Genomic DNA, 8,380 nt, shown 5'->3' with positions numbered 1-8,380 from the left:
ATCTCAGGCAGTTAAACCTTTGAAACTTTGTGAATGCGGATACAAAAGAATTCTCAGGAGGTTAGTCCTTTGAAATATTTTGTATAAGGGAAAGGGAAGAATCAAAAGAATTCTCAGACTGTGTCGTTTTGAATTCTTTGACAAGGGAGAAGGGAGACACAAAAGAATTCAGACTGTTAGTCCTTTGTTCTTTAGGAAAAGGGAGAAGAGAGACACAAAAAGAATTCAGGTGGTTAGTCCTTGGCGAATTCTTTTTGGAAAAGGGAGAAGAGAATGAAAAGGATGAATAGCACAAGTTTTCAAGGTTTAGAAAACCAGAAAACTTTGGAAAGCTTTTTGAAACAAGGAAGAAGAAGAAGTTCAAAGAGACTTAGAAATCAATGTGGAAAAATTGCTTGTGTAAAGAATGAATTGGAAAAGATAGATGAGTAGATTAATGGATTGGATTATTGTGAAAATGCAAAACAAAGCCTTGCTTTTATAGACTCTTCATGTCTGGTCAAGAGAACCATTTAGAAGAGTTATGACTTTTAGAAAAACTTAAAACCAATTTGAAAAAGTCAAAAACCATTTGAAGAGTTACATCTTTTGATTTATTCAGAAACAATCATTGGTAATCGGTTACCAAATCAGTGTAATCGATTACACAAAGTTTTTTTGTGAAAGAATGTGACTCTTCACATTTGAATTTGAATTTCAACGCTCAAGCATACTGGTAATCGATTACCAAAACATTGTAATCGATTACAGCTTTTTGAAATCAATTGGAACGTTGTAAATTCAGTTGAAAGCTTTTTGAAAACCATTTTGCTTATTGGTAATCAATTACAACAATCTGGTAATCGATTACCAGAGAGTAAAAACTCTTTGGTAAACATGTTTTGAGAAAAATTCATGTGTTACTAAGTTTTTGAAAAAACTTTTTCATATACTTATCTTGATTAAGTCTTCTCTTGATTCTTGAATCTTGAGTCTTGAATCTTGATCTTGATTCTTGGAAGCTTGAGCCTTGAATCTTGATTCTTGATTCTTGAAATCAAATTTCCTCTTGAACCTTGAAGTGTTCTTGATTCAATCTTGAACATCTTAAACATCTTGAACTCATTCTTTGATTATCATGAATTGACCTTTGAGCTTTTTGTCATCACCTTTGTTATCATCAAAACATCTTTGAATCAATCTAGATTTATCATGAGGCTTTGCTTCTACATTTACCATTTTATCATGTTCATGCATGGCATTTTGCATAAATCATTCGTTTAGCATGTTTCTTTGTGCTGCCAACCACATACCTTCTGTTGTCATTAGTTGCATGTTATGTTCACTCATGCATACTCCTGCCATATGGTTGCTCATGCCTTGCATTCCTTTCTTTGCTGTCAAAGTCACAATGAAGTGTGAAAGTCTGCACCGCATTCTTAGTTTCATGTGTTGGGTACCATGGTAATAACTACAAACAAACCATGATTGGGTTTATATATTTCTTTCTCTCGATGATGATCGAGAGTTGCATGAACATGGTACCCAATGCATTGTTAATAAGAAAGAGTGCTCTTTTGGGAGTCTTGTGTTAGTTTGATAAATACGTTTGTCATGCATAGCATAACCATGTCCTGATTCATTCATCATATCTCCTCTATGATAGGGTGTTGAAGTATTGGTCATCAAAATTTCTATTTGTCGCAACCTACCTCACGACAGGACGGCGAAGGCAAAATCGATAAGCCAAAGCGTCCGTCTCCAAGGGAGAAAACGAGCGGAGTTGCCACTAACGTTTATTCGAGAAAATGTTAGAAAAACCAAAAAGAGATTTGTGGATTTTGAAAATAAGGGTTCGGGAGTTGTTTACGCATGGGGAAGGTATTAGCACTCCATGCGTCTGTCACAAGGGACGGCAACCTTTAATCCAGTGTGCAAAACATGACTTCAAAATTGTGTATTTTCCCTTTTTATGTTTCTTTAATTTTTGGGGTCAACAAGGGTGTTGCCTTTGCTCCTACGTATCCTCAGGTGCGATGAGGAATTCAGACCTACGTAGTTCTTTTAAGTCTGAATGTTTGTGTGTTAAATTGGTTTTTTATGTTTTTGAAAGATTCATTTTAATTGCAAACAAAAGGTCGTTTAAGGTGTTGGACCTTGAAACGATGTTTTAAATTTTGAAAAGTGGAGAGAATCATTAAGGTGTTGGACCTTGAAATGATCTTTTAAATTTGAAAAGTGGAGAGAATCGTTAAGGCGTTGGACCTTGAAACGATCTCAAGTGATATTGATAAAAAGAAATTAGTTATGAGTTGGTTTTATCTTGGTTTTGTTTATTAACTTTCAATCTCTTTAAAAACAACTTTACAACACTAGTGATCGGTTAAGATTGAACTTTACAAAGAAAAATGAGATCGCCGATGATAGATGGAGAAGATGGATGTGCACATAATAACAAGGGGGGCCCCTAAGGGTACATAGATCACATTCAAATCTTAAAAACAAAACTAATCGATGGTCGCACGAAGAACACATAACAAGAAAACGACGTAGGGAATGATCGCGGTCACGATTTGGTAACGCCTCAGCTTCGTTTCCTCTTCTTTCTCTCTTCTCTCAATTCTCTCCACTTCTCAACCTTTGAACCTCTTAAAACACCCCTAGGACGCCTATTTATAGGCAAAGGGTCACTTTGGGGCAGTTGCAGCTCGCCCAAGCGAGCTGGAGCTCGCCCAGGCGAGCTAAAACTTAGTGTTGAAGCAATGAGCTTGCCCAGGTGAGCTGGAGCTCACCCAGGCAAGTTGTTTTCTTCACCATGAAGTCATTTGGTGGCCCAGGCAAGCCAGAGGCTAGCCTGGGCGAGCTAGGGTCAAAGAAAACCAAGGAAAAGACCCTTTTGCCCCCTTTTTTGGTATTTTTCGCATTCTTGATCAAAACACTTAATGATCATCTATTTCGCACTGTAACTGGCGTTCAACACCGTAAGTCAACTAGCAAGGATCAAAAGATCAACAAACGATAGTCCCCGGACGAAATTAGGGTATGACACTATTCTTGCGAACATGGGGTCGGACCAAGCGCGGTCTTGTAAGAAAAGGTTCTATCATGTCAAAGTCAAAAATCTAGAAGTAGCCAGCTTGCGAAAGCTAGGGCAGTAGATGGATCAAGTTCAACGTCAGGCTTTTAGCAAGGTATATGGGAAGATCTGGGATCTGGCAATGATAGAATTGTCAGTTGAAGCCATCACATCTATCACTCAATACTATGAGCAATCGCTGAGATGCTTCACTTTTGGGGACTTTCAGTTAGCACCAACCATAGAGGAGTTCGAAGGGATCTTAGGATGCCCGATAGGAGGAATGAAGCCATACCTCTTTTCTGGGTACTATCCTTCTATGGTGAGAATAACTGGAGTGGTCAAGATCTTGGAACGACAATTAGATCAAGTGAAGCAAAGTAGGAATGGAGTAGCGGGAATACCAAGAAAGTGCTTGGAGGAGAAGGCGGAAACTCTGGCAAGCCAAGGAAAGTAGGTATCATTCATCGACGTATTAGCACTGCTAGTGTTTGGGACAGTACTATTTTCAAATGTAGACGAGGTGGTGGATCTAGCAGCGATTGATGCTTTTCTTGCTTATCACCACAGCAAGGAAAGCTCGGTCATTGCTGTTTTAGCAGATGCGTATGATATGTTCGACTTAAGATGCGAGAAGAGCAGTGTGAAAATTGTCTGTTGTACGCCTACTCTTTATGTATGGTTGGTATCCCACGTCTTTAATCATGGAAGCAACTTATCATTGTCATGCATTCACATTTATTTAGTTGTTACTCATTGCATTCTTTCCTTAATAGTCTTTGTCGTCGTCGTCATCGTAGTCGTTATCATCAAAACATAATCATAGTAATCAAAAAGAACGAATGCACTTTACGGTACCCTTACCAAACACGTGCCAAGGCTAGAATCATGAGTGATGTAGAGGAAGTTCAAAAACAAATGAAGGCCAGCATGGAGGCCATGAAAAATCACATGACGACCATGATGGAGGCCATGATGAGTATGAGAAAAATGATGGAGGTCAACGCGACTGTAGTCGTTGCCACAAGTACCGCCACTAAGGTGGACCCGACTCACCCATCCGGTATCAATCAAGTAAATCATCCAGTCCTAGATATGGTAGGTCGAGGAGGCGAAGCGTTGAAAAGTACAGGTGACCCCCATTTTGTGCAGGTCCAGAGCAAGCATCCATTCCCACCATATGGCTTGCCTCCTAACTATCCACCACCCAATGTTGCACACGCGCTTGATGAGAATTTCGACAACTCCGCTCCCATACCCATTGAGAGCCAACAACCCCAGTCTGGTCATGCTCATGTCTCTCAACCCATGGGGGAGACACATGAAGTACCCCGAGACCACATTCTAGCTGACTTCGAGCCTCACCTCGGATATGCTACTGAGGGGCAGGCGTTTTATGGTGTACCCTTGCCAAACACTTTGGGGGGCCCTCAGTATCTCCCACAACCACGACCCTTACATTTTGCGGTAGGAACACTACCTCCTACCATGGTGGAAAGGGAAAATTTTAATCATATAGAAGAAAGGCTGAGGACCATTGAAAGAGGTAGAGACTATCCTTTCGCTGACATGGCAAAGCTGTGCCTAGTGCCTAACGTCGTCATACCTCCGAAGTTCAAGGTTATGGATTTCGACAAGTACAAGGGGACTAATAGCTCCAAGAATCACCTAAAGATGTACTACAGGAAAATGGGAGCATACACGAAGGATGAAAAACTCTTGATGCATTTTTTTCAAGAAAGTTTGGCTAGGGCGGCTATCACTTGGTACACCAATCTAGAATCTTCCTGGGTCCGCTCTTGGAAAGACCTAATGGTTGCCTTCATTAGGCAATATCAATACAATTTTGATATGGCCTCGGATAGAATGCAGCTCCCGAACATGTGTAAAAGGGAGCAGGAATTTTCAAAGAATATGCCCAGATGTGGAGGGATCTGGCGGCTCAAGTAGCACCCCAATGATGGAAAAGGAAATGATAGTAGACACATTACCTGTGTTCTACTATGAGAAGATGGTGGGATACATGCCTTCAAGTTTCACAGATCTGGTGTTTGTAGGCGAGAGGATCGAGGTAGGCCTAAGAAGGAGCAAATTTGATTATGCTGCTTCAACGAGTTATGGCAATAGGAGGCCTGGGGCAGGTGGAGCAAAGAAAAAGGAGGGAGACGCCCACGCCGTGACCGCAACACCCACATGGCCAAGCACCCCCACAAACCCCTCACAACCCCATGTATCAATATCCCCCGCACCAATATAATTACTTGGCCAATATTGGTTCTCCCCCTTGCCCAATGCCCTTCCGACCGAGAATGCCCAATCAACCACAAAGACCTCCCCAACATCACCCACAAAATCCATTCCTTACACAGCTCAGATCGCGTGCAAATCCCAACCCCAATGCAAACACCAACCCAAGGAGAAACTTCCTAGAGAGGAAACCCGTGGAGTTCACCCCAATCCCAATGTCGTACGCCGACCTGCTACCATCCTTACTCAACAACCAAATGGTCGTAGTGAGCCCAGGAAAGGTCTATCAACCTCCATTTCCCCGATGGTACAATCCTAATGCCACATGCGCCTATCATGGTGGCATCCCAAGACACTCCGTCGAGCAATATGTAGCTTTTAAGCACAAAGTACAAAGTTTAATTGATGCGGGATGACTTACATTTCAAGAGGATAGTCCCAATGTAAGGACTAATCCACTTGCAAATCATAGAGCAAATCATGTAAGGACTAATCCAACATCAATGGACTGCCCCTATATAACAATAATCTCACACACACGCATACATATATATATATATATATATATATATATATATATATATATATATATATATATATATATATATATATATATATATATGTGTGTGTGTGTGTGTGTGTGTGTGTGTGTGTCTTATTCTCATAAAAATGACTTCAGGTGATTTTAGTCCCTCAGAAAATGAGTTTAATTTTTATGCAACTATTAATGTAAAAACTTGTATTATCAATTAATTAGAAATTTAAATTTTACAAGAACAAAAATTAATGGAATTTTTTTAAAGAACCAAAAATCGAAAACCATGTAAACTGTAAAGTCATATTTAGATTAAAACCATATGCATATATAACGCATTTAAGCCATATTTGTATTTAGTGTTAGCATTTTTCACCAGTTTGATTCAAAAATAGTTGTAGCATACCCACACAGTGTGGTTATTTCCAAGGGTAATGGCTGCTAGAAAGGCCCTATCAATTGTGGTAGCTCCAACTGTGATGAACTGATGATCCATGGTGCAATATTTGTAATGGTTTGAAAATGTTCCAGTGGAAAGGCTCTATCTATTGTGATAGAAGATGTCGAATTCCAAGCTTGGTCATGGCTACATAACAACCAATCAAATTTCAATTTCTCCTATGTTCTCTGGACATGTAATCCTGCAGCTTACATCCGTGAAGAAGGTTAAATGACTAGAAGTTGTTGAGTTGTGGAGAGACAAGATATATAATCACTTGTGCTAAACTGATTGTCTTTCACTAGGAATATTTCAGTGTGGGGGTGTCAAGTCTGTAGGAGCAGTGGTGGATATTAATCCAGGGAGGGACTTATTTAAATCAATAGAGATTTAAATATATAGTTATCGTTAGCTTATTTTTGACCGACTATAAGACTAATCCTCGGTCGGGAAAGTTTATCATCCCTCTCCAAGAGTGTATTCTATGAGAATCGAACTCAAGTTCTCCCCCACAAATTTAATGTGTGTTGTCAATTGAGCTTCACCCATTAGGTTCCATTAGCTTGATTTGAGTCTATGTAACAAGGTACTTCTGGTACCATTTAATTAATAAATCTGTTTGCTGATTTACAAAATAAAATTGTAATGGTTTGAGAGAGAGGGCCAGAATTTCCAGCAAAACAAACGACTGTAATTCCCTTAGCAGTTGCATGAAAGGAACCAATTGCTAGAATATCACATAGATCAACATAGGAGAACAATGGAATGGAAAAGCCAAGAGAAACACTTAAGACATCAACTCCATCATGTATAGCCTTGTCAAAAGCTTTGAGGATATCAACATCAGTGCAATCTCCAATTGGAAGGTCCCAACAAGCCTTATAGATAGCTAGGTGAGCCAATGGTGCTCCTCCTCTGGCTAAACCAGAAGCAAGTCCTCTATAATTTGCATTTCCTACAAAGTAACTAGCTGTTGTGGATGCTGATGAGTGGCATTTCCAATAGCAATTCTTGCTAAGAGGTATTCATTACTTATTAGTGTTGTTTCCTTACTTCCCCTATACTGTAATCTTCGAACCCACCAAACCTCTTCGAACCAGGATGCTTCTTTCTTGTTCTTGCCTATACCATCGATGCAATTCTTTTGCAGTGTCGCGGTGGGTTTGTTTCTCTAGGAATTTTTTATATAGGGATTGCAAATCAACCTAAGTATTTGAGTATTTGATAACTTTGAAAAGCAAAACATTTGTATAAGAAGAGTATATTCAGCTTACAGAGATTACATCGTATTCCTCTAATATTTTTTCTTATTCATAGACTATATTCGTCAAGACATTCCAGCTAACTTCTAATTTGTTTTATTAGCTAAAAAATTCTTTTAGTTGTTCGATAAATAAATTTGTTATAGTAATATTTAGCATTTTTTGAAACTCAACTTGAAGTAACATTTTTTTAAAACACTAACTTCTAACTTTTTATATTTTCTTTCATTTTCATCTTCCATATATTTATTCATTTCCTTGTTACTTTTTAAATAAATCATGATTTTATTATTTTTCTGACATTTTACATTTTTCAACTATTTCAAAAATTAATTTTACCAAATATTTCTAATTTAATATGTTAAATTTTCAGCAAACAGTTAACCTTTCAGGGTCTAATTTTCAGCTAATTTTACCAAACATAGACATATTTCTAAGAATCTTAAGATTTCCTATTTTTTATTTTACTTTATTGTAACAGGTTAACATATCCGATGTAACAGGTTACACAGCTTAACATACCTGTTGTACCCGGTAAAACAAAGTGAAAACTGAAAACTATGTGGACAACTTCGTAAGTTCTCCACCGTAGCCACACCCTGTTACACTAGTTTTGGATAGCATTACTTTTACGACTTTCTCTTGCAGAAATGTGTGGGCTGCAAATGACTTGCCAATTAAAATCTCCTTATAAAAGCGAGAAACAACTCCAAACTGAAGCATTAAAATCTCCTTATAAAAGCGAGAAACAACTCCAAACTGAAGCATCACACTTAAAATCGTGTAATTCTTCTGTAACACAATGCACCCTCTAGACGGCCCTTTTCTTTGTTTAACCACTC

Source organism: Glycine max, chromosome 6 (genome assembly GCF_000004515.6).
Source record: "Glycine max cultivar Williams 82 chromosome 6, Glycine_max_v4.0, whole genome shotgun sequence".
NCBI classification, from domain to species: Eukaryota; Viridiplantae; Streptophyta; class Magnoliopsida; order Fabales; family Fabaceae; genus Glycine; species Glycine max.
Note: the sequence above shows the minus strand (reverse complement) of the source record.